Raw genomic sequence first — 9171 nt, 5'->3', positions numbered from 1 at the left:
CACAGTTGATCAAGGCTTGACCACTATATGACCTTCCTAGGGTGGTGCTAATGAGCAGTCCACCCTCTTGCCCCAACAGTGCAAGGGGAATAGTTACCAGGCAACACAGCTGGAAATGGAAGTCACCTGATCCTGAAATGGAAAATTCCAAAAGCCTGCCCTTTTTCAAAAAGCCTGCCTTCTTTGCCCCCAGTTTATAAAAGCAACCCAGCAGAGCCAGGACCCCAGCCAGTTCAGAGGATCTTTCTTTCCTCTGGGCTGCCTCCCTTGTGCTTGAGCACAAGCTTAATATATAAAATCTGTCTGGAAATTTCTCTGGGCTTTCCTCTTGATTTCTATCTTGGGGAAATCCAAGAACCCCATTGTACATAGGAATACTCTCAATATTGGGATAATTAGTAAAATTCTGACACAATAAATAACATATAGCTTAATTTAGGTTTTCCTGATCAACATTTATTCATTTGTTCCTCATTTACAATTCAGCCTTTTACTTGCTTTCTAACACACTGCTTGGCACAGGGTAAATAATCAATACATTTTAGCTTTTTAGAATTACCTAAAGAAGAACATTAATTGAGCATGAGTCTTAGGTACTGTGACAGGCACAGGACACACAAAGTGCTGGAGTGGGGCATACCATAGTGGGGACAGTGAGCGCAGACAGGGGACATGTGGGAGGGACACCTTTCTGAGACTCGAGGGGCTCTGGGGCTCTGGAGGATAAATGGATGTTATTCAGGCAAAGGGGACAGGTGGCTGAGGGAGCAGCATATACCTGAAGGTGAGAAAGAGAGCATTGTATTTCCAAAGCATGGCTGGCTGCTCCCCTGGAGAGAGACCACTGTTGCAGTATTTTGAAACGGGTACATTGTAGCCCCCACCCTTCATTTATTGGCACCATTTATGTGGACTTTTGATCTACACCAGTGGTTCTCAACTGGATTTTGCTGCCCCCTCCCCTTGCCCTCATCTCCAGTGATTTTGGCCATGTCTGGTGACATTTTGGGGTGTCACACATGGAGGGAGGAGGGCACTACTGGCATCAGGTGGGTAGAGGCCCGGCAATGCTGCTAAATGTCTTAATGCACAGGAAGGCCTCCCAGACGAAGAACTGTCTTGTCCGGGTTGCCAGTAACACTGCTGTAGAGAAACCGTGCTCTGTGTAGCATCCACCGGGTACAAGAACAAACGTTGGAGACTTTCAGGAGTATAGATGTAACTTTATTGGCCAGTTTTACCTGCGCAGGGGCAAATTCCCGAGGTGTCCAGAGACACCGTGCTCACAAGGAGCTGCGAATGGGAATCGCACCTAGCGCTCACAGCTAAATCTTTTTATAAGCTAAGCAAGTAAGCCTAATACAGAAGCAGATGTGGTGGTAACCTATTTGCTAAGGGGGCTGCACATAGCATAGCAACAGGGGCTGGGGTCTAGCTCATTGGCGAATTCCAAACCTAAACTTCTGATAAGGGTCTTTTAACCAATAGAATGCAAACGTTTGTCTCTTTTTCTTTTTTTTTTTTTTTTTCTCTCTCTCAGCCTCCCAGAGTCCCTATCTGTCTCTGCTTCTTGAACGACCTTGGGCATGTTATTCCTAACAGAACAGGAGCAGGACCTGCCTGTAACCCTTAAGTTCCCTGTTCCATTAGTGCCCTGCTTATTTTCTGATCTTCTCTTGGTCCTTACACTCTGCCCTGATCTCGGCCTGAGTCTGAGGTCCCTTGATGAGCCCTTTCAGTATCAGTGGGAGATGCGCCCCCTGGTGGCTGGTAGTGGGATATTGAGGTGCCAATCAGGAGCCTTTCTCAGGCTCATCCCACTAGATGCTGGAGGAAGGATTTCCTTTCTGCAGATCAAGTTCCTCTGTCCTAACGGGGAGCGATTGGCTAATTACTCTGCAACGGGTCCAAGTGTGAGCTGCTGCCTTACCATGGCACTTTAACCAATAATTAGCCTGGAGAGTTAGTGTAAAATAGAGGTGATATCACACTGCGTGGTGGTGACAGTAAAGGTGATAATATATGTGACGTGGCTGGCGCAGAGCACCGCATGGGTGCAGCTTCTTCCTGCTCTCACTAGCGTGGTAGCATCACTGATACGTCAGTTTGCCCAGAGTACAGCCCCCCCCCCCCCGTTTGAATAAAATCAAACGCTAAGTTAGGCCTTGCTGTGAAGGCATTCATTCTGTTAATGCTCCTAATTAGGTGACTTTTTATTTTATATTTATGTGTTTAGCGAGAGGCAGGAACATCAATCTATTCCTGTGTGTGTTTGATCCTGACCAGGGATCAAACCTCTGAGCTTCGTGGTGACGCTCCAACCAACCCCGAGCTACCTGGTCAGGGCTTTTGGCTGACTTGAGTTGACAAAATGGTGCAGATCACGTGGGTGGGCCTGGCTGAATCAGGTGGAAGGTCTTAAGAGCCGGGGAAGGAAGGACTTCTGCTCTGGGTTCCAGGGGAGGGTGCATCGTCCCCGACCCTCTGCCTTCGGGAGAACGGGCATGTTCAGCCAGCGCCCAGAATGGCACAGGTCATTTCTTCCATATATCTCTCTATATAACTCTCTCCGGCTGGTTCTGTTTCTTGGGCTGAGCCTGGCCTGAGACCATTAGTATTCATAAGATTTTATGTCTATATGGGAGGAGGTATTTCAAGGTGCTTGGGACGTTTAAAACCAGTTTCTGCTCAAACCCCTGTCCTCTCCTACTTCTGAGCAGAGAGTGATGGTCACAGAACTCTCACCAAATAAAATGAAAGGTGTTTTTGTCAGTCTTTCAGGAGTTGAGACCCAGAAGTGGAATCGGACATGGAATTGGTCTGGCTGGTGAAGTGGACACATTCTCTACCCTCGATAAACTTGAGTCTAAAACCAGATTTCAGAGGAAACTTATTTTTGATGTGTCATTCAGCTTTGTAAGGAGGGTGGGTCCCCAGGGGAAACATTGATTTGTTGGGCTGGGTGATCACATGGCAGATGCAAGATTGAACCTTTTCTACTGGAAACCTGGAGATGGAGAGAAGCTGAGGAAGGGCTGGGGAGGGAGGGAGCTGTGTCGGGGTGGGGGCGGGGCGCTGCAGGGGCTGTGCTGGGAGAATTTCGTGGGAAGGAACAGAAAAGTCCACAGGGTCTTTTAGAGAAAGTGTTGCTTGTGGTTGGAGAGTGAAAACCTTCTTCTGGGCCTTCCCATGATATCTTCAATAAAATATTCATTCTTGTTAATGAATTATTACGTTTGATCAATTTCCGGGGTATAGAACGTGCTGAGCCCCAGCTGCAAGGAAAGTGGATGGCGTGAGGGAGGCTTCAGAGGTGTCCCGGTCACACATGACCAAAAATACTGCCAAGGGTGCACATTTTACAGTGTTGTTACATCAGTGGCAAGTTTGTTATTTACGACAGAGCCCCCATCCAGGCCTTTCCTGTCTGTGTATTGCACTGTCCTGGGTGTTGTGCTAGGCACTGGGCATGTGTCTGAGAACAAGGCTGCTGTGGGAGTGATGGGCTGGTTGGGGAGCATGATGCAGATAAGTACAAGGGGGTCGAAATGGGGTGTGATGAAAAGTCGGGTCTGAGGATGCTAGGGAATCCATGAGAGCAGGCAGCCCGAGGGTCTTTAGGCAAACACTAAGTATCAGCTCCAGCAAAGCTTGGACAGCTGGCTGGATTGGTTCTGCCCCAAGACTTCCTGATGATCTTTGCTCCCCCTTCCCTGACCCTGAGCACATCTTGGAGACAGCATTTCCAGTGGGCTTTACCACCAAGCTGCAGGGGGTTGTGTATTCTTGGCTCCATTGCTGTGAATTTCTTGAGCATACATGTATGGGTTTATTACTGGGCTCTCTGTTCTGTTCTGTTGATCTATGCTTCTGTTTTTATACCAATACCAGGCTGTTTTGATGACTATAGCTTTGTAATATGCTTTGAAATCAGGATGTGTAATGCCTCCAGATTTGCTCTTCTTTCTCAAGGTTGCTTTGGCTAGTCTATTTAGGATCTTTCTTAGAAGTTCTATATGGACCTTGTACCTTGATCTGAAGTGGGGACTTAATGTGAGGCTAAGGATATTAAAGTATTTTTTTCTCTCTCTCTTTTTCCCCTTCTTTTCCAAGTGAGAGCAAGGGAAGTAGAGAGACAGACTCCTACATGCACCCTGACCAGGATCCACCTGGTAACTCCTGTCTGGGGCCATGCTCCCAACTGAATTATTTTTAGCACCTGAGGCAGAGGCTCTAAGGAGCCATCTTTAGCACCTGAGCCAATGTGCTTGAACCAATCGAGCCATGGCTACAGGAGGGGAAGAGAGAGAGAGAGAGAGAGAAGGGGGAGAGAGAGGGGTGGAAAAGCAGATGGTTGCCTTTCCAGTGTGCCCTGACCGGGAATTGAACTCGAGACACCTACACACTGTGTCACACTTTACCACTGAGCCAACCAGCCAGGGCCTTAAAGTTTTTTCAAGTAGAAAATCATCCATTGTAAAAACCTTTCAGGCAAAACAGTAAAAACAATCTAGTCTGCTTTCTGCCTATGTCGCACATATAGATTGAAGGTGGCACCCTAAAAGTTAAGAAAATTATGAAGGGAATAACCATGGCCCCAACATGGACTTGAAAACAAATCTCACTCTAACAGAATTTAGAGGCAACCCTTTGAGCCTGAAACAGAGAGGTTAAGGACAAGTTCAAGGAAAGCCTTCATGGATTCACTTTTATGGAAACTCTATTCTCTAAAATGTAGCATTAACTGAGAGTAGAGAAGAGTTTAAGACCTTGGATGAATTAATGTGTAATGGATTCATAATGGGCTATTAAGGGAATCAAGGGCTATTTGGGATAAATCACATTATTGTCAAGTTTTGACATCATGGAAGAGTTAAAATGCCTCAGTGACACTACGAAAGAGAGACACTGGAAGAGATGGATCATGGGACCCCAAATGACAATGGTAATACTCTTTCCCTTAGGGGGTATCATAAACAGTGTGTATTATATATCTCATATGTTTTTATTTGTACAAACACTTCTTCCCTTCTCTCCCCACCTCTCCCCTCCTGTCTTCTCTTCTCTTCTCTTCTCTTCTCTTCTCTTCTCTTCTCTTCTCTTCTCTTCTCTTCTCTTCTCTTCTCTTCTCTTCTCTTTTTCCCTTTATTCCAACCCCCAGAAGAAAGGCTTATAAGCAGCAGAGGGCTATGACTAACCACAAACAGCACACTGCAGACCCGTGACATGTCTCAAGAGCCATTCCAGCCATCATGCCTTGTCCATATGTCCTCTGTCTTCTCTTTCCTTAGACCTTGATTCCATCCAGCTGACTTTTTTATTTCTGTTGATTTATTTATTCTTTTCGGAACTCTGTAACCGAGTCTTACGCTCATCATGGTCGGAGTCCCTGTGACATATGTTTGTATGAGAGTCAGCCTGAGTGAAAGACATTAGCTCATCATTGGACATGGCCCTTGGCGGAACTGATTTATAAGTGGAAGTCTCTTATGTCATTTCCAGCAGAACGTGGAGAATATTCCTTTAGAAAAGGACAATGGCCTGACCAGGTGGTGGCACAGTGGATAAAGCGTCGGACTGGGATGCGGAAGGACCCAGGTTCGAGACCCCGAGGTCACCAGCTTGAGCACGGGCTCATCTGGCTTGAGCAAAGAGCTCACCAGCTTAGACCCAAGGTCGCTGGCTCCAGCAGGGGGTTACTCGGTCTGCTGAAGGCCCGCGGTCAAGGCACATGTGAGAAAGCAATCAATGAACAACTAAGAAGTCGCAACGCGCAATGAGAAACTGATGATTGATGCTTCTCATCTCTCTCCGTTCCTGTCTGTCTGTCCCTGTCTATCTCTGCCTCTGTAAAAAAAAAAAGAAAAGAAAAGAAAAGAAAAGGACAATGGAAAAGAAATCCAGCTGAGTGGGAAAAGGATTGTCATGCTTTTATTTATTTATTTAATTAAGATTTTTACTTTTTTACAGAAATTTAAGGTTCACATGCTCTTGCTTCTAAGGGGCCCACTTTTCTCACCTAAGTGGAATGAATGGAAAACCAACTCTTATTTCCAATTAATTTCCCCAAGTCACCCAGGGGAAAAAATGTTGACACGTTTTTCCACGTCATGTTGCACGGAGCAGAGATTACGCCGTTATAGGGATAGGGAGCAGAATTGTCGAGGAGTTATGGGGGTAGATGATCATGAGGGTGGACCCTGAGACCGCCCCGAACTCTTCTCTAGCCCGTTCCTGGCCCCTTTCTGTCGAATGGGTTTGGGCTTGGTGATCCTCGCCTGCTTTTAGAAATATGTATTGACACCCTATACCCATACCCTTCTGAGTGCTACCCATTTCTCAGAGTAACCCTGGCCTTGGGCTGATTGGGCCTGTGTCTTATCATTCCTGTCCTGTTATTAATTGACTCTAAGTTCTGATGTCTTCATTTGAAGTGTGGAATGGAACTTGGGTCAGGAGGGCAGACAGCTGTGAAAAAATGGGATTTCTGGGAAAGGAGTGGCTATATCTAACAGAATACCAGGTGTCTACCTTCCAAGGTGAGGTGGAGGAGTTATTCTGATGAGGGTGGGTGACTTGTGACTCTAATATTATTTTATTCTCAGATTCAAACGAAAAATAATTTTTCTATGTGATTTCTAAACAGATTTGTTGTCATTGTGTATGTTAAGTGAAATAAGACATCTTAAATGATGCCTGCCCCCAACTTGTCCCATTGTATTCAGAGAATTAGAGAAAAGCTACAGAATTAATACAGGCTCATTGAACTATAGTGAAAACAATGCAAAGGTGTATGTATATAAAAAGCTAGTTATATTCTGTCTACTACCCAGCCTCCTCAAGTCCTAGCCTCATGAGATAACCGGTGTTAAAAGGCTGATGTGCACACTCTTCACAAACATAACTGATGTGTATAAGTTCTTTTTCCTCCTAAACATGAACTTCTTTTATCTAATATCCCCTACCTTGCATTTTTCCCCCTAATAATGCACCATGAGCATCCTTCTGAATGAATAGAAGTCTTTAACCTTGCTTGCTTCCGTACAGGAGCCAGTAGCCACGTGTGGTTCTTGGCACTTGAAATGTGGCTAATTCTGATTTGTAGGGCTTAGTATGAGCATTAAAAGTATGAAGTCTCATTAATAGTGTTTATATGTTGATTACATTTTGAAACAGCACTGTTTTGGTAGGTTTACTTAACTTATTAAAAATCAATTTCACTGATTTCCTTCTACTTTTAAATATTGTGGCTACCGGATTTAAAATTACTTGCACTGTGTTTGCATTAGACTACACTTTCATAACACAGTCTTTTAAATGGGTACTTAGAGTTCAAAGAACTTCATGTAAGCTTTAGTAAGTTGGTGACCTATTTCTGTATGAAAGTATTCTGTTTGAAATTCTTTCCATATAGAAGTCTTTGTCTAACAGTTGCTGTCTAGAAATGTGACCATTTTCACTGAAGGCTATCACAAAGCAGTCATAGCTAATGCAAAATACATGTTTCTAATTAGAGTCTGAGCTACCAGCAAAGTCACAGAACTACACCTCTTGTCCCAGCAACCTTCCCCCAAGTCCTATTCTTTTTGAATAGCTGTCATGAATGCAAATAAATGTTCAGAGTCACCTGCATTCAATGTTGTGTCTGGAAGCACTGAGGGTAAAGGACAGAGCTTGGAAGGCTTCAGGGAGGTGTTTAAATTTGATGTAGAGTTTGCTCAATGAGAGGCATAAGGTATTGTAATTTGGAAGAGTATTCCAGAAGGGCCTATAACTAGTTAGTCTTACTGATAAATTGGCAGAACCCGTAGCATCTTCCTTTTCTAGAGAATGAAACATTTTGGAATTAGAAGGTCTGGGTTGAAATTTGGACTCGGCCACTTAAAAGCTATGAGATCTTAGATTAATCACTGGACTTCTCTGGGCCTTGGGGTTCACATTGATGAAATGAGGTGAAATATTTCTCAAAGTTCATGGGAGGAGCTGATAATTTGAGATGAATAATTTTTCATTGAAGTATTTAGTGCCTTTTATTAACAGTCAAGTCTGTTGTATAAATATGCCACAGTAATAATGTCATAAATATCTACATCATCTTTACTTCCGATTACCTGCACTGTGCTCCTAGTTCTCTAATATTTCTCTGTTTTGTGGTCATGGATACAGAGGACTCTGATTTGGTTACTGCTGTCCATTAGTGGTGGACACAGGTCTATATTCTCAGTCCCACCCTTCATTTGGCTTCCTGTTCTTTTTTTTTAAATTATTTTTTATTGATTGATTTTAGCTAAAGAGGAATGGAGAAAGAGAGAGAGAGAGAGAGAGACAGTGACATTGATCTGTTCCTGTGTGTGCCCTGACCAGGGATTGAACTGGCAACCTCTGTACTTTGGGATGATGTTCCAACCAGCTGCGCCACCTGCCCAGGGCTGGTTCCCTATTCTTTAAAATACACCACCACTCTGCTTTCCAATACCATCAAGCCTTCTTCATGTATTTCAGTGACTGAATCCTCCCAAGAAGGAAAACTAGTTTAGGAGAGGAAAATTTCAGGGTTTTATATCTTGAACATAAAGTTTGGCTGTATTGTAGGGGAATGGTTATAAGCAGGAAGTTTAAAACATGGCTTTCCCCTGTTAACAACTCTTACAGGTCTCATGTGCATTGGCTGAATCTGCTTGGGGGGGATGCTGGCTGCTCCTGTGCAGTGGTCCTTGCTCGTGGGCTCCCGTGCATCGCTGTGGCTCTCTGTGAGGCCGAGTGGAGCTGCTCCATGCTCACAGAGAGCACCAGCCCAGCCATCCCTGCACCGGGTTTGGCTGATTGCTCAGGGTTAGTGACCTTGTTGCAAAACCTCTGTCAGTCACTGGCCAGGGTTGGATGATGTCTACCAAGCAGGATGGACAAGTCTCAAGGCTTCTGATTGAGCCTCCCAAGGAGAAATGGAAAAGTAGGAGGAGGGCAGAACATCAGAGATTTTGGATGGGGCGGTAGGCTTGTGTGTGTGTGTGTGTGTGTGTGTGTGTGTGTGTGTGTGTGCGCGCGTGTGTGTGCGTCTCACCAGAAATGCTCAGGTTACCCTTGGCTTCCAGGCAGAGGTCAGCCTACTGTTTTAGGTTATTTCCCAAAGGTCTTCAAGTCCTCCAAGAAGAAATTGATCTATTGTAACCC

Source organism: Saccopteryx leptura, chromosome 1 (genome assembly GCF_036850995.1).
Source record: "Saccopteryx leptura isolate mSacLep1 chromosome 1, mSacLep1_pri_phased_curated, whole genome shotgun sequence".
In the NCBI taxonomy this organism is placed as follows: domain Eukaryota; kingdom Metazoa; phylum Chordata; class Mammalia; order Chiroptera; family Emballonuridae; genus Saccopteryx; species Saccopteryx leptura.
The sequence above is the reverse complement of the archived record's forward strand: the minus strand, read 5'-3'. Positions refer to the sequence as shown.